Raw genomic sequence first — 21,767 nt, forward strand, 5'->3', positions numbered from 1 at the left:
TGAGTCTTAGTGTGGCTTGACTTCCTGTTAGGATCTCCATAAAGAAGTGATGGTCAGCTCAAGTGTTGCTTGCTATGGAGACTTGCAGGATTTCTTTTCTAGTTTCAAGTGTCAGGAGTTGTCTCTGTGTATATGACAGTTGGTTACACAGGCTCAGGGAGAATGGAAGAGACCCCTATTTGCCATCTCACAGTCTAAAGCCACTGGTAAGACCCTGGCTGGGAGCTGATTTGAGGGTCACCAGTGGTCTGCTTGGCAGTTTGATAAGATACCAGGAGCTCAACAGTGAGGTTCCATTTGTAGGTCACTTAACAAGAGCTTGTTCCTGGCAGGCACCCATGGCAGTGCGTTATATATAAATGCCAGCCCTCCGAGCAGGTATTAAGGTTAGTTACACTTGTAGAGGGGGGAGATGTACTACCTGCAAACTGGGGATGTGAATCCTCCTGTCAGTGCCAGGATGTGGTGTACCCACTGAGGATTCCAGGGGCGGAAGTCAGGGGGTGTCTGTACCCCTGAAGCCCCTTGTAAGTTGATGTGGATGGTCTCTGCTTCTCCTCCCTGGGCTGTGGTGCTGAGTGAACCGAGAGATGGTAAGAGGTGTCACTGATCACTCTTCTGTTTGGATGAGCATTTTGTTTTCAGTCTTTCAAGATGAGGGCAGTCTTCAGTGCATGACTCAAGAACATGTTGAAGAAAAAGAACCCCTGGGCAGATAAAAACCCAAGCTTACTATATTAGTAAGTAGGAATAGGAGTCTTCTTTCTTAGAGATGAGCTGTCTGCTCTCATTGGGGAAATTCTTAAGTTAACCACTGTCTCCTTCTCCCGGTGTAACCATCTACTTCTTCCACTTAAATTAGAATCATAAACCTCATGGAAGATGTTTTAGTTCATGTGAACTTATTCATTTGATCTGAACATTATTTTATTGAGGTACTCTTTTCTCTTATTACCCAGAACTTAAATTTTCAGTGTAAAATAAAGCGACATATAAAAAAAAGAGAGAAAACTTTCTGTAAGGGTTAATGAGAAGTTAAAATGTTATTCTCTGCTGTTCATGGCAATAGTCGCTTGCCATAAGTGGTTATTAATTACTTGAAACGTAACCAGCTTGATTAAGGAACTATCAATTTCAAGTAATTTAAATGAACACGTGTGGCTAGTGGCTACTGTATTGGAAGACAGTGTAGGTCATTTTCAGTCCATTTGTGCAGGGGTCAGCAATTTCTGGCCATTGGTCCGAATCTAAGCTTACCACTTTTTATTTCTCTCAGTTTTATTAAGACATAATTGACATACAGCACTGTACACGTTGGGCTTCCCTGGCGGCTCAGGCAATAGAGAATCTGCCTGCAGTGCATGAGACCTGGGTTCAATCCCTAGGTCAGGAAGATTCCCCAGGAAAGGGAATGGCTACTGACTCCAGCATTCTTGCCTAGAGAATTCCATGGACAGAGGAGCCTGGCAGGCTACAGACCATGGAGTTGCAAAGAGTCGGATGCGACCCTGTATCCATTTAAGGTGTTCAGCAAAATTACTTACCTGCATTATGAAATGATGACCATAATACACTGAGTGAATGTCATCTCCTAAATACAAAATTAAGTAGAAAAAATATTTCTTGTGATGAGAACTCTTAGGATTTACTCTTAACAAACTTTCATATGTAACTTAACAGCAGTTAATAAATAAATTATATTTATCATGTTGTGCATTCCATCCCTAGTACTTATTTACTTTACAACTGGAAGTTTGTAGCTTCTGACCACCTTCCTACACTTCCCCCTCCCCGATCCCCCACTTCTGGTGCCCGCAAATCTGATCTTTTTCTATGAGTTGGTTTTGAAATATAATTGACCTATAGCACTGTTAGTTCCTGTTACACAACATAGGGATTTGACTACCTGTTTTTTAAATAAAGTTTTATTGGAAGACAGTCATTTACATATTGTCAGTGGTAAATATAAGTAATTGCAAAACAGAACAAATGGTCCATGAACCCTCAACGGTTGGCTGTCTGCTCCTTTGCCCTCCGTGATCAGAGGGAAACTGACCCCATTCTAGTTCCATTGTGTGCTATTGCTGCATCTTCTAAAACAATGTTTTTTGAAATGTTAAGAAGCACTAAGAGAGAAGTAGAATCTTTGGCTAATTTGAGGGGGAGATCCAGATTTATAAATAATTAAGTACATTTCCCTACCATAAGTTTTGTGCGATCTTTAATATGCTTATCACACTGTGAGTCAGGCAGAGGGTAATATAGAATATTTTGTTAACCAAACTTATTTAACCACTGAGTTTCTTTTTTGATGAGTAACTCTTGTGATAGCAATACAGGTTTAGAAATGCTGATTTTAAAAATATAGAGCTTTCCTCTTTACAGATGTGATAAAGTAAAAGCAAATAAAAGAGTATACTGATACTGATAAGAAAACAGAAAAGCACATATTTAACTTCAGAATTTATATGAAATCAACAGATATTTGAGTGTTCTTAGTAGGCCAGGGAGATTGCTAGAATTGCAGACACAGCAATAAATTACAGTGTATTCTCTACTCTCAGGTTTATATTTTAGCTGAGAAAACAGCCATTTAGTATTGACTTAATTAAGCTTTTTTTGTGACAGTTGCCACAAAGGAGAAGTGTAAGGTAAGATGCTAAGGGGGATTCATGAGCTGTCTTGGCGAAGGATGAGATGGCAAATATTTTAGGCTCTAGGTCACAGCTGCTCTTTTCTCCCCCTTTAATGAGAAAGCAGCTGTAGATAGTACACACACAGGTCACACATACATAGATGTGAGTGTGCCCCATTCACGTACATATATCTGTCTCTTTGTACTCATGTTCTTAACACATTTATTGACCAGGGGATTTTATAAACACTAACACTTGTGGCCATAATACCTCTTTGGTCAATAATGATTAAGTATTTTCCAAAAATGACTCTATGTGTCATAAAGAAAGTCTTCATGACATTTCAGAGAATTGGTTATCATTTGGCTTGTTCTGTGAATCCAAGGCCCCACACCAACAAATCAGTGATTTAAAAAAAGTTTATTATAAAACTTCCCTGGTGGCTCAGCTGGTAAAGAATCCACTGGCAATGTGGGAGACCTGGGTTTGATCCCTGGGTTAAGAAGATCCTCTGGAGAAGGAAAAGGCTACCCACTCCAGTATTCTGGCCTGGAGAACTCCATGGACTACAGTCCATGGGGTCGCAAAGAGTCAGACACGACTGAGGGTCTTTCACACTCATAAAAATCTGTCCTCTTGGAAATTTAAAAACTACACTCATAAATAATTCAAGAGTCAGAGAGGAAATCACATTGGAAATTAGAAAATACTTAGAATGATTTAAAAATACTTTGTATCAAAATCTGTGGGATTTGAATTTCCCAGAGAAATTTGTACTATCACTGCTTATCGTATAAAAGAAGAAATAGTTAAAATTAATAAGCTATTCATACAATTTAAGATGTTAGCAAAAGAGCAAGATAAGATCAACAAAACTGAAAGTGGATTCTTTAAAAAGACTAATGAGATTAACACACACAAAGCTGGTCAGGGAAAAAAAATGTTAGGAATGAGAAAAGAGAAATAACTCCAGGTAGAGACAGCAGTGATTAGAATAATATGAATGACTCTGTGTAAATAAATTTGAGGCTTAGATGAAATGGGTAATTACCTAGGAAAAACATAAAACTTCAGACTCGAGGAAATAGGAAACCTGAATAACCCTACAACCATTAAAGGAATAGTGTCATGACTTCTGATTTTTCCTCCAAAGAGAATATATTATACTCTAGTTTTGTCAAGAATTAAAAGAACAAACAGTTCCAATTTTATAAAAAGTCTTCCAAAAAAATACCAAAAAAAGTCAATACTTTTCAGTGTAGGTTGATGTTTGAAGTAACCTTTGGATCAAAAGCAATAGGGGCAGAATGGTAAAGAAAAATTGCAGATCAGTCTCAACTGTGAACGGAGAGGTAACATTCTTTGATAAAAGATCAACAAACCAAATCCAATAATACAAAAGAAATCAGACATATGATACAGTTAGGTTTAATTCCAAGGCTGTAAGCATGTGTTTTCTTGAGAAAAATCTGCTGTTAATATACTTTACCTCATTAACAGATAAAAATAATACAGTCATCCAATTGGATGTAGAAAAAAATTTAGTATTTATCTTTAACCAACAACAGCAACGAACTTTAAATCCTGGAGTACGTGTGCACTTAACTTGATAAGGTGCATCTACTGAAATCCTCTGTCAAATAACTGTATTATTCACAGTCAATGATGGACTCATTTTCTCTACAGTAGAGAGATAGCATGTTCCCGCCAGGAGTCCCTTTTATTGCTAGATATCCTGTTATTGCCTAGATGTCCTGGGTTGCTAGATAACTTTTTAAAGAAACATAACATTACAGATGATTGAAGCTTCATTAGTTCTCCTTTATCCATGGTCTAAAACCTTTGGGTTCCTTTGCCATCCACGCGTGTATCTATAAGCTATGTCAAACCTTGTGTTGAAGCTTTAATTTTGAGATCGTATTTTATGTATCTCTGTGCAGTTTGCTGTTTTCACCTGTGTTTTTGACACTGACTCATGCTGATCAGTCTACTTCTAGCTCGTTGCCGAACAGCGTTGAAAACTTGGTGGTAGATGTGTCGGATTGAGTTTCCATTTTTGTGTTGTTGTGAGTGCTGCTGAGAACGTTGCACGCATGTGATCTCCGTGCCCCCTGCACTGAGGAGCAAGTCTAACTACTCAATGTGCACACCCACTGTGTCCCCAGGTGATGCTTCTTTCTGGGGTGGTTCCACCACACACTCCTCCTCCAGGCGTGTGTACAGGTTTCCATGACTCCAAACCCCATTTCCGTGGATGGCACGAAAAGATGTCAGTTTCCCATTATCTTTGCCGAAGGCTGACAGTCACCTCTTAGTGGGTCTTTTTCGTACTGCTTCCTGACTGCTTGGGGAAAGTTTTCAGTGTGCTCCTCCACTCTGATTTCTCACAAGAACTTCTGGGGCCTGTGTGACGAATTATGTTGTCAGTGTGTGGAACCTCATTTTCTTCTTAAGGATTGTGGACTCCACATGCTCTCCATACCTTTTCGGTGTTCCTTTTTTTTTTTTTTTCTTTGTGGGTAAATGGTTTCTAAAGCAGTTCTTTTCCCCCAGATAAATGAAGACGAATCCTTCTTTGTTGCCATTCTTCAGTGACCACTTAATGAAACTGAAATTTTAAGAGCAGTATTTGGGATAGCTTATCTCATCAGATTCTTTGAGTCCCTGAAGTTACCTGTTGGGGATCCAGAAAGAACTTCTAGGCTGCCCACACCTCTGGAACGTTTATTTTCTGTTTCTGAATCACGAATCCTAGGAATCACTCTTTGTTCCTTTAAAAAAAAAAAAAAATTAACAAATCTGATAGATTGAATTAGGTTGTAGGGGACAAATTGCTGTGGCCAACCAAGCACATATGGCTCCTATTGAAGGTAATCATAGTAACCCTTTGACACGTGTGGCAGCTGCTGCCAGCCTCCAGCCAGGATCTAGGCTTAGAGGGCGGTGCACATGTAATTTAAGCAGTAACCTCGAGATTAAATATGTCATTGACAATGATTTTGCAGAATAAAGCTGAAGCCTGCTGTATCTTGAGAAGGAAATTATTTCAGACGTATAAATAGCTTACTGTACAGTTTAATTATAGTCTTACTAGTAGACAAGGCTCAACTGATGAATCTCCACAAGGAGATTCATGTAGGACTAAAAATCTTGCTGCATTTGTATGGAAATAGCAAAAGCTATGATGCCAAGTGGAATGTAAAACCAGTTTCAATTAATTTTGAAGTTAATTTTTTGACTATAATTGTACAGAGAGTTATTATTCCATGACCATGTACAATTTCTTTATCATTGTCTAATAGATTAATTTGAAGGTCTTTTCCTTGTTATTTATGTGGCATTTGCAGTATTTAGATATTAGGTTTTAGTTTTAGAAGTTGATTGTTTTTATATATTATTATTTTTTTGACTGCACCTTGTGGCTTGTGGGATCTTAATTCCCTGACCAGGGATTGAACCTGGGCCTCAGCAGTGAAAGCACCAAGTCCTAACCACTGGACCATCAGGAAATTCCCTTGATATCTTTATTTAAATTCTGGGATTTTATGTTCCATTGAATCTGAATTATAAGCACTTTTCAATATTTCAGTTCTTTCCATTGAGAATTTACAGACTAGTTTTGTAAGTGGGTTTATTTGAAGGGTTTGGCCAAATAGAACTGAAAATTGGTTCATCTGACAAAAACTCTTAAGTTGGGTGCCGAGACAAGGACAAGATATTTGCTTACCAACCTGATTCTTTGTTGGTGTTACCTCAACTTTGTTTTTTTTTTTTTTTTCCAACTTTATTGTTTATTGTGGTTTTCTGTATGGATTTCTTGAATTTATTTTTGTTAGAATCATGCAATTTACTGAATTACTTATATTTTCCCATGGTTTTTCTTCATTACTTTAGAATTTAAAAAAGTGAGTGTGATCTGGTGAGAAGATTTTCAGAAACACCCCTCTTCCTTCACTCTTAGCTTCTGTGACCTTCCCCTCATCAACCTTATTATCTAGACTTAAAATATACACGATGGGTAAAGAAAGGAGTGGGTTTCTAACTGTTTTGCAAAATAGCACTTGGTGGTGTGATGCATGTTTGTTTAAAATTCAACCGTTTCTACCCATGTAGCCTATTGAACCCCTCTGCCTCATGACACATTATTTATATTAGTTAATTTATATGTTCCTATGTTTTATATTATGAATTTAAACAATACAGAAATTGATTACTGGTCTGGAAATTGCATGCAAGTGGCCAGCATGTAAGTATGCCATCATCACAAAAGCAGGTTGAGAATCTAGGGCTTGTTGCCTGTCCTGTAGAAAATGTGTAGGAGCTGAAAGATGGTATGAACTTGGATGGATATTTGGGTGGCAGTGGGGAAAGAGATTCCTTTTTGAACTTTAAAACTGAAGCTATTTCTTGTTTCTCGTTGTGATTGGTGTAAGCTTAACCAGCTCTCCTGCTGAAAATAAGTAAGGCTGTTGAATTAATATTTTTATACATGTTGAAGAGAAGACAGGTGAGGAGTTCTCAGATAAAACTGAAGGAAGAACCGAAGCCTTGTCCTGAAGGCCTTCATGGCCATAGCCTAGGAATCTGAGTGAGCCGGGGCGAACCTAGCTTCCTGTGGGCTTGACACAGGGTTCTTCTCACCTGTCTGGTGCAGAGTACTCACAGAACTAGGGCTGAGAAGTTGAAGTTTGTATTTTGTACAGAAAGAAAATGGCCTTGGGTGGAAGACCTAAGTTGCACAGCAGACTAAAAAGCAAAGAAAGTGTAAAATGAGTGATAAAGCCTAGATTAATACTGAATGTATTCAGTAGTACCTGGGGATATAGTATCAATTTGAAATATAACATGATGATAGCCTACAAGTTGAAGAGTGGGAAATAGATATTAGTTGGAAACCCTCATGTTGTTTGGAAATAGTTTTCAAGCAGAAATTGCTTTATGGTTGATAGAAATCTTAAGACTAAACAGCCTTTTCCTCCCTTTTAAATAGAATAATGGAATCAAATGTTCCAAGTAGACACTGTGAATGCTCTTGCTTGGTACCTGTCATCAAGGGGGAACGTTGGAAATCAGTAAACCAATGATGACATTACTTTTTATTGAAGTATAGTTAATTCACAAAGCTATGTTAGTTTTTGCTGTGCATCAAAGCAATCAGTTATATATATATATTCCTTTTTATATTCTTTTCCATTATAGTTTATTATGAGATATTGAATATAGGTCCTTGTGCTATATAGTAGGACTTTGTCATTTATCTTTTTCATATATAGTAGCTTGTATCTGTTAATACCAACCTCCTAATCTATCCCTCTCCTGCCTTTCCTGTTTGGTAACCTTAAGTTTGTTTTCTATGTCTATGAGTCTGGTTCTGTTTTGTCATATGAGTTCATTTGTGTCATATTTTAGATCACACATATAAGTGATATCATATGGTATTTGTCTTTCACTGATTTCCCTTCATATGATACTCTCTAGGTGCATCCGTCCAAATGGCATCATTTCCTTCTTTTTAATGACTGAGTTATATTTCATGTATATATGCACCACATCTTTGTTATCCGTTCTGTCAATGAACATGTATGTTGCTTCCATGTCTTGGCTCCAATGATGATATTTTAATTTTATTTCAGTAAAATTGTATGAAACTATAGGGGAAAAGAGACCTAAATAAATGAAAGAGTCCTCAAGGAATGTGTGATCATTGTGACGGGGAGCTGGTTTGAGGGCGTTACGGTGAGGGTTGAGCCGTGGCCCTGTGGAAGGATTATCAGTGTTGCTGTCTGGCCTCTGTTTTATTGCTCCTCTTGCTATGTTAGTGGGACTGGTCCCAGCGTCCTCCACTCTAGGCTCAGCATCCCCAGGGAAGGCGTCTTATCCTACTTACTCTCACGTCTGCTCTCCTCTCCAGTTCACAAGAAGGTACCTTGAGATGCATCAAGAAATATTTACTTAATAATAAGGAAAGATGCTCTCAATATAACTTGTTTTGTGCATTAGTAAGTATAAAACCTACTTACGTGTCAAATATCAGATTTCTTAGTCCCTGGGCTGAGTGTTGGTGGAGACGTTGGATGACAAATTAACCATTAGACTTAATTAGAACTAGACTAAATCAGTTTACTTCACTTTTTTTATTTTCCACAACCTGTTTTGCTACTTGGTGCTTACTTGCTATTGTCTTGGATTTTTATTTTTTATTTTTTTATATATTTTTTTTTGTCTTGGATTTTTAAAATTAGTATGTTTAACTCCTCAAGTATTATCTTGGGCTAATAATGCTTATAAATGTCAATCTTGGAAATTCTTGAGGGATTTTGCAGAACAGAGAGATCAGTTGCTTTCTCTTAAGTATAATTGTCTTAGGTTTTATTTAATGCACTTTCATTTTTTACCAAAATCTAATTCACATACAGTTAAATTCACCATCATTCAGTCTTATTTCTGTATTATGAGACATACTGGAACATGGAGTTTTATTTTTGTTTCAAAGTTTTGAGATAGTAAAAGAGGAATTCTTTCCTTAAGTAAGCTCATACATTTTGTTTTAAATTGCATTCATGTGGAAAATACTTACCATAAATTTAGTTCATGGGACAAAATACATTTTCTGTTCGCTCTTTCTATAGGAACTCCATTAGGTCATTTCTAATTCTGAATTTGTATCAAAATCTACATAATGGCAATGAATAAATGATGTAAAATACTTATTCAAATAAAAGATTGAATTCTAGAGAAAAAAAAAACCTTACTGTGTAATCTATGTTCTTCCTAACGAGAGTCGTTATGGACAGAGATCTTCATAGTTTTTTTGGTCAGACCCCAAAGTCCATTTTTTTAATCATTCCAGCTAATGTTGATATTTATCAAATCCAGTCTTGATACATGTGAGGAAATTTGGGGGTGGGTGGCAGGTGCAATTGCTTATATAACAATGGGTTCCCCTCGAGATATTTGAAAATCTGGTTCTTTTGAAGTATTGGTTGTCAAAATTAGAAATCGTAGAGAACAAGTTTGTACTGAATCTAGAGCAAATTTACCCCAAAGTTTGTCTTTAAAATCCACAGTGGGCTTTGAATTTTGTCCTGTGGACATGATTCAATTACACCTTGCCCCTGTGTTATTTTTATAAATCAAGATGTTCGAGGAATTTATGTGGCAAGTGTGAGATGTGTAAGCGGAGCTAAGCAGATTTTGGGCAGCTGGCCTGTTTAGTGCCTAATGGAGAGAAAAGAAACGGAAAGAACCAGTGACGTAAGCAGTCTTGTGAGGGGTGATGGTGAGCAGAAGCCAGGAGAGAGGGTGTCACAAAGCCGTGGGGGTGCTGATGAGAGAGAAAGACAAATCCCACATGATATCCTTGTGTGTGGAATCTGAAACATGACACAAATGAGCCTCCGTGAAACAAACAGCATCATGGACCTTAGAGAAGAGACCTGTGGTTGCCGAGGAGAAGGGGAGGTAGGGGAGGGAAGGGTTGCGAGTGTGGGGTTGGCAGACGCAAGCTGTTACATGTAAGATGGATAAACAGCAAGGTCCCACTGTAGAGCGCAGGAACTATATTCAATATCCGGTGATAAACCACAGTGGGAAAGAGCATGAGAAAAATGCCTGTATATGTATGACGGAATCCCTTTGCTGTCTAGCCGAAAGGAGCACACCTTTGTAAATCAACTACACTTCAGTGAAAGCTTTTTAAAAAACTGGTAATGTTGAGATATAAAATTATTATATTTTGAAACCTAGAAAAGCAATGAATCTTGTCCTGCCCCCCCTTCCTACCCTTCTCCCCGCTCCGATACTTTGGGAAGGGGTGAAATAATCTGAAACAAATGTTTATAGGAGTTCCTATAGGGTCATTACAGACCTAAGTCATCATGTAAGAGAAAAATGGATTTGCCAGGATTTTCTCATTTAAACATTTGTGTGTAAATCTGTTAGAGATATTCTCAATTAAATGTCTTTGCTATAAATTATGAGCCATTGAAGTTTAAAGAATATATTGTAATATGCATCCCTCAGCCCCCAAATTAAACTAGTCTGAGTTCAACTGGGGTCTAGTCATCAAGAGACAAAGTGTTCTTTAAGAAGACAAAACCCTGTTCTTTTTGTTTCCATTTTTTTTTAAATTATTTTTTGAAATATACTTGATTTACAACATTGTGTTAGTTTCTGCTGTAAAGCAAAATGATTCAGTTATACATACACATGTATATACATATATATATATATATACACACACACACTCTTTTTCATATTCCTTACCACCATGGTTTATCAAAAGACATTGAATATAATTCCCTGTCCTGTACAATAAGGCCTTGTTTATCTAGCCTATATATAATAGCTTGCATCTGCTATTCCCAAACTCCCAACCCATCCCTCCCCCACCTCTCCTCCCTCCCTTGGCAAGCATAAGTTTGCTTTCTATGTCTGTGAATCTATTTCTGTTTTGTAGATAAGTTTATTTGTGTCATATTTTAGATTTTGCTTATATGTAATTTCATATGGTATTTTCTTCGTCTTTCTGAGCTCCCTTTGTGTGAGAATCTCTAGGTCCGTCCATGTTGCTGCAGATGGCATTGTTTCATCTTTTTATGGCTGAGTAATATTCCATTGTACATCTGTACCACATCTTCTTTATCCGTGCATCTGTCAGTGGATGTTTAGCTTGTTTCCATGTCTTGGCTGTTGTCAGTAGTGCTGCTGTAAACTTAGGGATGCATGTATCTTCTTGAATTTTATTTTTTTCTGGGTGTACGCCCAGGTGGAGAAGGAAATGGCAACTCACTCCATTACTCTTGACTGGAAAATCACATGGACAGGGGAGCCTGATAGGCTACAGTCCATGGGGTTACAAACAGTCGGATACGACTGAGCGACTTTGCTTTCACTTGCCACTTGCATGCATTGGAGAAGGAAATGGCAACCCACTCCAGTGTTCTTGCCTGGAGAATCCCAGGGACGGGGGAGCCTGGTGGGCTGCCGTCTATGGGGTTGCGCAGAGTTGGACACGAATGAAGCGACTTGGCAGCAGCAGCAGCAGCAGTACGCCCAAGAGTGGGATTGCAGGATCATATGGGAGCTCTATTTTTAGTTTTTTGAGGATCTTCCATAGTGTTTTCCATAGTGACTGCACCAATTTACATTCCCACCGACTGTGTAGTAGAGTTCCCTTTGAGAGAAACTCCTTCTTTATCAGTCCCTCAAATGCAGTCCTTGAAGACATCGTTTAATGAAAAGGGTGTTGAAGCACAGTCATGTGAGTAGGACTTAAAATACTTGGCTCTTCGCACCCAGAGTTCCCTGCATGGTGTGAAGTGATTGGCCAAAATTACCTGTGCTGCTACAGTGATTGAACTCCGGCTGCTAAATGAGCCCTCAGGTCTTTAAAACTGCACAAACCTCAGCAATTCAGAGATGCCTGAATTATGCTTTCTTGTGGGATCCACCATCCGTGGAGCAGTGGGGAGGAGGGTCTTGGAGATGCCAGGTGATAGGTGTCTCCTTACAGCTTTGCTGCCAGGCACTTGTGTGTGAGGTGTGGGATCCTTCCTAAGAGGGGAGATTTGATTCCTTCGCAGGTCCGGAAAAGCTGAGGTTTCTTGAACTGTTTGACTCTTGCTTTGATTTTTGGGTTGAGCTCCGAGTATCCAGAAATTAAATGACTTATGAACCGAAAAGTGCACATTGGTATATAACTCAGTTCCTGTTTAACTCTCCTGGCAGCTCTGTCTCCCTCTCACACATGGGTGTATTGGGCTCAGAAGTGACTTAGCCATGGTCACACCACTAAGTAGAATTGCTGACACTGGCTCTCCTGGCTCCAATTTATTTTTAATTTTATTTTTAAATGTTGTTATTTTTTATTGGAGGATAATTACTCCACAGTGCTGTGTTAGTTTCTCCTGTACAATATACGGGATCAGCTACACGTGTACATATATCCCCTCCCTCTTGTATCTCCCTCCCACACCCCCCCCCCTACCCCTCCAGGTCATCACAGAGCATCGAGCTGAGCTCCCTGTACTATACGACAACTTCCCACTAGCTATCTATTTCACACACGGTAGTGTATACGCGTTGAGTCCTACTCTGTTTATTCATGTCACCCTCCCCTGCCCTCCCCGTGTCCAGATGTCCATTCCCTATGTCTGACCATTTTTTTAAACTATGTCTCTGCTATGTTGAGGTTTCAGATATCTTATAGTCAAAGATCAAGTCTATCGTGGTTTTGATCTTTCAACCCATGTTCAAGGGGTGATGATCGGCTGCTCATTAAAAGAGGTTGAATTCTTCAGTTTAATAAATTTATTGAGCACCTGTTGGGTGTAGTTTTAGGTGACATGGAATAAGAGGTTATAAAGGACACGGAGGTGCTTGAAGGGAACGCCTCATGTAGTTGGAGGGAGGTGGGTGGATAAATGAGTCAACAAGACAGTGTAAGTGCCTTGAAGGGCAGGTGACAGGCTGGTGTATTGAGTGGTTTGGGGGGTAAAGGAGAGCACCTTTCTGTAGGATGCTCAAGAGGGTCCATCGTGAGGAGCTGGCCTTCTGCCCGAGACCCAGCAATGCTGGCATAGGGCCAGGGGAGGAGCATGTGGACTGAGCAAATGGGTATTTACCTTTATTCCACCCCCACCGAGGGATTTGCTGGGTGAGGTCCAGAAGCAGGAAAGCATTTGGCAGGTCACGTGGGGCCCTCGTACACAAGGAGGAGACAGGACTATCCTAGACATTCTAGAACTTGAAAATGCAGTGTGATTAGTTAACACAGGATCAAAACAGAGCTGTGTGACATTATCTTAATGAGAGTGAGTGGCTCCTGGGCTAGAGGGCCTGTCGTATAATTCGACTGAAGGAATTAGCATTAAGGAAAGAAAAAACTGAAAGAAATAAAAATTGGTAAAAAGGAAAGATGATGAGGATCCCGAGAGGCCAACACCTGGGTATTGCAATCAACCAGAGGGATGGTGCCCAGGAAGGTCCAGCCAGGCTCAGTGGCGGTCGGTCACAGACTGTGCCGCCCCGTCTGATGCTGTTAAATGTTTGAAGTGTAGGAGGATGTTCTTCTTTCTATCACAGCATTTTTAGTAATAATTTTATTATTTTGATATTTGAGAGAGAACTTAAGATATGCAGGGAAGGGAGAATATAATATTGCAGTTCATGTGGCAGCCAGTTTAATTTTATGACAAAAATCACCGACTTTAGAAAGGGTGATGTATTTATGGAACTGAAAGCTTTGTGTTGGCAATTTCTTTCAAAGAAAGCGATTCTTATTATTCTGTCATAGACCTGCACCACCCTCACGCTATTAAAGACACTTTTCCCCCCTTCCTTGAGCAGGGAACTGGGAGGGAAAACCAGGCGTAGGGTGTTTCAGTGCTTGCCTTCCAGGGTTTTATTTCTAAGTGAATGGAGACCATATGGTCACATAAAGCTGAAGCTAGGAGGTTCAGAGCTTTAATTTTGTGGCCTTGAAACATTTCCAGTTTTGCTCACAATTAGTGGGAAATAATGTGTTCATGGGACAATTTATAACTCAAACCCACCGTGTGAGTCCCACAGGCCAGGTCTAGTTACTGTCGTGTGTCCAAAAGAAGTGGCAGGTCTCCGTAGAGATGGCCAATCAGAGGACTCTATGCCCTTTCCCTCTTTATCTGACGACATTTATTTGGTGTCACACTGACTTTCCAGCATCAGTTTCCTGGCCAGTGTGTCCCAGCCGTAATCCTCATTTTACACACAGGCGTGTTCCTCCTTCATGCTTCATGGATGAAGCTTAGCTCCAGGCAAACAATTTTAAGTGCCGGAGCTTTGCTTTGCTCACTCAGCTAGCAGTGCTCATGTCCTCTGATGAATAGAAAGCTCTTCCAGGTATTTCCTGGAGGGAAAGACTCTGCAGGAAATCTGGAGGCAGCCCTTATGTTGATACACGTAAAATCCGCCGCTTAGTTGTGCATTTTGGTGATAATCGGATAAACGGAGTGATGACTGAGCGCTCCAGCTTGCTGATTGGCTGGCGAACAGGGTGTTTACGAATCCCCCAGACATACCAAAGGCCAGTGCATCATTTATTGAGAAGTTGTTCGAGTTCTCTTTTTCCTCCTTCATTTTAACTTGCACAAGTGGTGACTGCTCTTGGGAGTGACTTGGGAGTGTTTCCTGGGGATTAAGTCTGGGTATGGAGACTTAGGCTGTGCTGGAGACCGCAGGCTTCATGGTGAAGGGCCTCTCTCATCGGAGCTTAATCACAGCATCTTGAATTGTTGATGGTGGGTTTTCAGAGACCACGGGAGCTGAGAGCAATTTCCTTTTCAGTTTCTGACCCAGCAAGAGAGTAACTTTCCCCAGGTAATTGTTCAGTAAGAGAAAAACACATGTGATCTTTGCAGGGGGAATAACGGGTCTTCAGAACTTACAGGAGCAGCGTCCCCTCCTGCAGGAATGTTCGTCCGTGCTCTTCATGCCCTAGGCCAGTGTGCCCAAGGAGCTCAACTTTTTATTCTCCTGAATTTGTGTGTAACTTACCACATGTGACTGGTAGCTGCCTCATCAGGCAATGTATTAAATAGATTGAGAATATTTTTAAAGATCGAAGATAGTTCTGAAAGTGAAAGTGTTAGTCAATCAGTCGTGTCAGACACTTTGTGACCCTGTGGACTCCTCTGTCCATGGGATTCTCCAGGCAAGAACACTGGAGTGGGCTGCTATTTCCTCCTCCAGGAGATCTTCCTGACCCAGGGATCAAACCCGGGTCTCCTGCATTGCAGGCAGATTCTTTATTATCTGAGCCACCAGGAAAGCTCCAAGAATACTGGAGTGAGTAGCCATTCCCTTCAGGGGAGATTTAGAATATTTTAAAAGACCAGAGATAATTCTACCTGCTGGAGATAATCCTAAATAAACTTAGTGTACTTAGGTTCATTCCAGGATACATTTATATTTTTGGTCCTGAGTTGATATGAGGAAGAGGCTTATGTTTTTGAGATCATCTAAACTTACCCTTTATGCAACATCATTTTGTCCAGTGCTGGGTGAGGATGATGACTTTGACTCTAGAAGAAAGAGCTTGCTGCTCATGTGGGAGAAGAGTAACCTGGTGGGTTGTGCTTCATTCACAAGCTGAAGAGACCAAGGCTGTATCTGTCCTGGGCATTATACAGTCTCACCTGAGGCTGGATTAGCTTATAGTGGCCCAAGGAACATGATGACAGTGTTTTTAAAACGCACTTAAAAACTGCTGCTACCGTCAACTTGGGTACTATCCCTCTACTTCTTCCGATTTTGTGCATTCACAGCTCACCTGGTCTTTGCCCTAAGGTGCCTGTCTTTCACCTTGCAGTCTCTTTGACCTGGTGGGCTTCTGCAGGCTGTCGTCAAGGTCATGGCACAGGGGTAACTCATGGGGGAGGGTGGGTGGGAGGTAGATGGACGGTGGGATCCTGGGCTGCGAGGGGCAGTTCTGTGGGAGCACCTTTCATTTAGAGATTCAGAGGAGGTGTGGACATCTGTGTCTTTGTCCCCAGCTCAAGGGGGAAGCTCTCTTCTCAGGGGAATGGGGGTGCCCTGCTCACCCTGCAAGTTGTTGTCACTTCCGCAGGGAGGGGACTCTGGAAGATGCTCTCAGAGTCTCACGGTTTATTTACTACAGGCAGTTTGAAGCTTTCATGCCTAGGTGACCAATTTTATGTAAAAGTGCTGAGTCATGGGAGTATATTTAGTGTCTAAAATTGTTTGGCTGATTTCCAAAGTACTGAAAAAGGGGATCCTGGGGATTGGTTTCTTCCAGCTTCTACTTACTCCCATTGGCAAAGAAAAATGAAGTTTTATTCCTCTGGAGCTTGGTGACATCCATTATTATAACCTTTATAGATGGAGGTTGATCTGGCCTAGCATGCTCTGTTTTTACAGAGTCAAGATTGAGGTTCCCCAAGTGTCCACACGGAGTAAGTAACGACCTCTCTTTAGAATGGCATGTAAAGACATGTATTGCTTCCTGGAGTATTCATTGTATATTCCATGTTCACTGCTCATAGTCTGCTTTTAAGGGGATTCATCCTGTAGTGTGATTTCAAAGAATGAAGAGTGAATACTATCCATCGTGAGTCTCAGTGGTTTGAATTACAGCTTTGTTTTCCTTTCTAGGGGGCTTGCCTGGTGGCTCAGTCAGTAAGAACCTGTCTGCAATGCTGGAGACCGGGTTTGATCCCTGGATCGAGAAGATCCCCTGGAGAAGGGAATGGCAACCCACTCCAGTATTTTTGCCTGGAGAATCCCATGGACAGAGGAGCCTGGTGGGCTAAAGTTCATGGGTTCACAAAGAAAGAGGTGGGAGGTGGGGGCAGGGGGAGAGGAAGAAGGAGAGAAGGAGAATATGAAATGCATCAGCGTGTGAGTAAGATCACATCTTTGACTTTTTATTAGGTTAGCCAGCTAGTTCGTTTGGGTTTTCCTGTTTCTGGCTAGCCCAATAGAAATCTCAGATGTTGGCATCAAAATTAATTTCTTACTTTGCCCTTTCAGTAGCAGCAGTAAAGTGACATGTGATCACAGTAGTGATGCTGTAATAGTCACTTGCTGTCAGTTTGTCTCTGGGAGGACAAACTGTGCACTGCAGGAATGAGGTGTGGGATAAGGTGGATGTAACGTAGCATCAGCAAAATCAAGATTGTAGTCAAGAGTACCTGGCAAATATTATTTGTTGATGGGACAACCACCTGAATATTAAACGTGATCAAGAAAAAAGGAATTTGAATGCTCTCAAAATCTGCAAAACTTCACCCCAAAATGTAAGAACTTTAAGGATTAACTCAGTCAAGCTTGACACAGACCTGTGCTGTCTCTGCTTTTAGCTACAGACGTTTTAGGAGACAGTGTCCCCAAACAAGTCTTCAGAAAAGCTGTCGGTTTTTCTCTGGGAACCGTTAACTACAGTTGGAAACTGTGCTCCTGATGGAGCAGGCAACAAATCAATGGAACTCATGAATATTAATTTCTAAAAAGTAAATACTAGGTCTCTAGCCCTTTAAAATGGTCACATTCTGCTTTAAACTACAGTAAGCGCTCTTAGTGGGTGTGGGTGTTCAGTTCATCCAGCCTATAAAGTGATCGTTCAGAAATAAAATTCTAACACATCGTAAACTTAAGCTACATCTAAACTATGAAAAAATTCAAATTTTAATGAGAAGTAGTTCATCTTAAGGCTTTTCAACTATGACTATAACAATCTCTTAAGACTCTCTAAGGAAGTTGAAACTGATGTTTTCTTTTAAATCCTCCTGTACCAAGTAGTGGCATGAAAAATAAGTCCATGTTTAGTTTGCTTGGGCTTCCCTTGTGGCTCAGAGGTTAAAGCGTTTGCCTGGAATGTGAGAGACCCTGGTTCAATCCCTGAGTTGGGAAGATCCCCTGGAGAAGGAAATGGCAACCCACTCCAGTACTCTTGCCTGGAGAATCCCATGGAGGGAGGAGCCTGGGAGGCTACAGTCCACAGGGTCTCAAAGAGTCTGACACGACTGAGCGACTTCACTTCTTTCACTTTCCTGTGGTGGTACTTTTGTATTCTGTCTTCAGTGGAAAATGTTGGAAAGAAGACTTGTGTCAAACCTTTCTTCCGCTTCCCTCCTTCCACTTGTCTTTTCAAGTTGACATAGAATTGCAATTTTAACTCTGGTCCCTGACCAGCTAGGCCTCCCAGGGGAGTTAGGGCCCTGAGAACTAACCTCTTTGACACTAGCCATCATGGCTAGCCATTGGTTTGGAAGTTGTAATCATAAAAAACACAATTACCTGATCATTAGCACACACACTTTTTTTTTTTTTAAATTTTAAAGAGAAGGATGGAAATACCTACTGAAATTGCTCTGTGGAATATTCCTTCTAGTTTAAAAAAAAGTACCAGAAACAAAGCTGGGGGGGAAAAGTGAGTTTGCATTGTTGTGTGTGCACTGTCCCTATCTGCCTAGTGTTTATCAGTTTTTACTACATGGTAGGGGCTTCGCTCTGTGCTGGGGAGGCAAGCTCTCATCATCAGGGTCACCAAGCTCAGTTCAAGGGAGAGGGACCAACAAAATGTTTTAAAAGTGCAAACTCATAAACCTAGAGAGGGCTGTGGAAATAAGGGGGGATGTGGATAGGAGTGGGCTAAGATTAGTGAAGGTTAAGGCTGAAGAAATGAATTGGAGAGAAAGGATGGGGTGGGGGTGGGGAAATAAGGCATAAGTTCCTCCTTAAAGAAGGTTGCCATCATGTGCAGAGTGTCCTGCTGAATATCTGTACTCCAGGCTGTGAGCTGTGTCCGTGAGAAAGAGCGATTGTGGCTGAAATTTTGTAATTTCTCCTTAAAGGTCTCCTGTATGCTTTTAGATTTATTTCTGGGTATATTATGCTTCTCTATGTTGTGATAGATAGTGACTTCTTCCAAATTTTATTTGCTACATATACATTGCTGGCATTTCTAAATGGAATTTATTTAGTAGGTTATTTTGTGATCTAGGAACTTTGCTAAACTCTAATATCCTAATGTAAATATTAGTTTTTAATGAAAATGAAATGTTTTTAATGAAACATTAAAAATGAAATGTTAGTTTTTAGTGAAAATGATAATATACCCTTTGAATGGAATTGTGGTACATCTTCCAAGCCCTCGTGGTTTATCCCCTGTCTTGACTTACCTTACTGACTGGGTCGTCCTGCACATTGCCAAATAAAAATAGTCAGGGGGCTGGTTTTGTTTCTTTCTTGTCTGAAGTCTTTTCAAGTTTTACCTTTAAGAATGATGCTTATTATAGATTTTCTGTAGATACTCTTTACCATGTTAAGATGAATGGATATGAGTTGTATTAGATTGTTTTTATATATTAATTTGGAGGATCTGTTGATTTTTCATCTTTCATCTTTTAATTTTTGAGCTGCAATTAATTTTCTAATATCTTTTCATTTATTTATTTTTGGCTATGCTGGGTCTTCATTTCTGCAAGGGTTTTTCTCTAGTTGTGCAGAGCGGGGGTGCCTCTGTAGCCGTGTGTGCTGGCTTCTCATTGCAGAGGCTTCTCTTGGTGTGGAGCACAGGCTCTAGGATGTTTGGGCTTCAGTTGTTGCTGCTTCTGGACTCTAGAGCACAGGCTCAAAATTTGTGGTGCGTGGGCTTAGCTGCTCCGCAGCGTGTGGGATCTTCCCAGGTCAGGGATTGAACCTGTGTCTTCTGCATTGGCAGGCAGATTCACTGAGCCACACTGGGGAAGCCTGGAAGTACACTTAATTTTTGAGCTACATTTGCATTTATTCAATATTAAACCACTCTGGCATTCCCAGAAATATCCAACTTAGGATGAATTACATTTTTTATTTCTTACTGACTTTTATTTGCAAATGTTTATTTAGAATTTTATATCTCTATTTACATGTGTAGAAGGAAATGGCAACCCACTCCAGTATTCTTGCCTGAAAAATCCCATGGACAGAGAAGCCTGGTAGGCTACAGCCCATGGGGTTGCAAAGAGTTGGACATGGCTGAGCAACTTCACACACTTTATGAGTGTAATTTGTCTGTGATTTTTGTTTCTCTCTGTTGTCCTTGTTGGATTGTGATATTGGTTACATAACACACAACGAGCTCAGGACAAGTTCTGTGTTTTTCTCTGATGGTTTGTATAAAGCTGGAATGACTTTTTTTTTTTTTTTTTTTTACAGTTTGCTAGAGCCCATTTGTAATTTTCTTTGTGGAAAGATTTAAAATATGGAGTCCATTTCTTGATGATTATAAGATTATTCAGTTTTCTTTTTCTTGGAAAGTCAAGTTATTATGCTATACTGTTTTTCAGGGGATGGGAGTTGTTCATATCGTTCAATTTTCAAATTTATTGGCTTAAAGTTATTCATAGTTATGATCCTCTTAACTTTATGACTGAAGTGCCTCTCATTTTAATTCAGTTTGTTATTGATTTATTTTACATCTTATTGATTAGAGCAATATTACCAGGGACTATGTTAGACTTTTCAAAGAACAGACTTGGGCTTTATTTGATAGCCATTCTGAAGGTTGAACTGTACACATCTATTTCACTCTTGTCCATCATAATAATTTTTCTCATTTCTTATAAGCTATGTATTTATGAAAGATATTAATCATTTAACACAATTTCCAACTTTGTTGTAAATGATTTTCTCTGCTATTCTTCAGTCTTCAGTCAGATTTTTTGTTTGTAATTTCTCCCTTTATTTTTAGACCTGAAAAGCCATCTTCTATCTAGAAATTAAAGATTGAGAAATTTCTTCCAACTTGATTTTATTTGTATCTCTAATGAAACTCTAATCTGAAGTGTTATTCTGACCTTGGATATGAAATAAGACTCTAAGATTCAAAATCCCAGCTTTGTGATCAAGTCACCCGAAGCTAGTCCACCTGGTAGAGGTTTTAATATCTAGAAGACAGCTCAAAGGACACAGCTCAGAATATTGTCTCTAGCCCTTGATGGGGAACCAAAGGGCAAGATCATTTATTTAATGATGAAACTATTGCTATTTTGTTTTAACTACTTTTTCTATATTTCCTCATTTTTGTCTGATTAAATTTATTCTGACTAAAATTTGTCTATAGACGAGAGGCAGGTGGAGGACATGCAGACTGTCCTGGGAGGAACCCATAGGGTCGGTCTTGATCCATTTCGCAAGCTCAGATGCCTCTGGGGTGAGATAGGGAAATACATGAGTGTGGTGGCTGGGTGGGGACTGTCACCAGGCAGAACCTTTTCCTTCTAAAGGTTCAGCCACCGACTGGTGCCAACCATTTGTTTCATGTAGGAATTCAGGCCGACTGGTGCCAACCATTTGTTTCATGTAGGAATTCAGGCCCACCGTTCCAGAGTCTGATTTTTCAAAAGAAGCAGAAACTTAGATTTTTACGTAAAATCTCTTGATTTTGGCATGCTGGAAATGATGTTTTAGGAGTACTGCACGGCCCCAGTAAATCATATCTTAGGATCCAGGCTTAAAACCATCTGTTGGCTTTCTTTGAAATAGGAAGAACACATTTACTATGCATGTAATGCAGGAATACTGAGGGTGTCGGGTGACGTTACTGGAAGCTCTGAGTGAAGTGGCCTGGACTGGACTAGTGAGGGTTAT

The 21,767-nt window shown here is 40.1% G+C and overlaps 1 protein-coding gene and 1 non-coding gene across 2 annotated transcripts in view; one reads left to right on the plus strand and one right to left on the minus strand.

Annotated features, from left to right (window-relative positions):
* Positions 1 to 21,767, plus strand: part of ATP8A2 (ATPase phospholipid transporting 8A2) — a 447,047-nt gene that overhangs the window by 139,341 nt on the left and 285,939 nt on the right. The window lies entirely within an intron of this gene.
* TRNAE-UUC (transfer RNA glutamic acid (anticodon UUC)) lies at positions 6,074 to 6,145 on the minus strand. Its single transcript has one exon. It is a non-coding gene; the product is annotated as a tRNA-Glu (tRNA).

Source organism: Odocoileus virginianus, chromosome 8, assembly GCF_023699985.2.
Source record: "Odocoileus virginianus isolate 20LAN1187 ecotype Illinois chromosome 8, Ovbor_1.2, whole genome shotgun sequence".
In the NCBI taxonomy this organism is placed as follows: domain Eukaryota; kingdom Metazoa; phylum Chordata; class Mammalia; order Artiodactyla; family Cervidae; genus Odocoileus; species Odocoileus virginianus.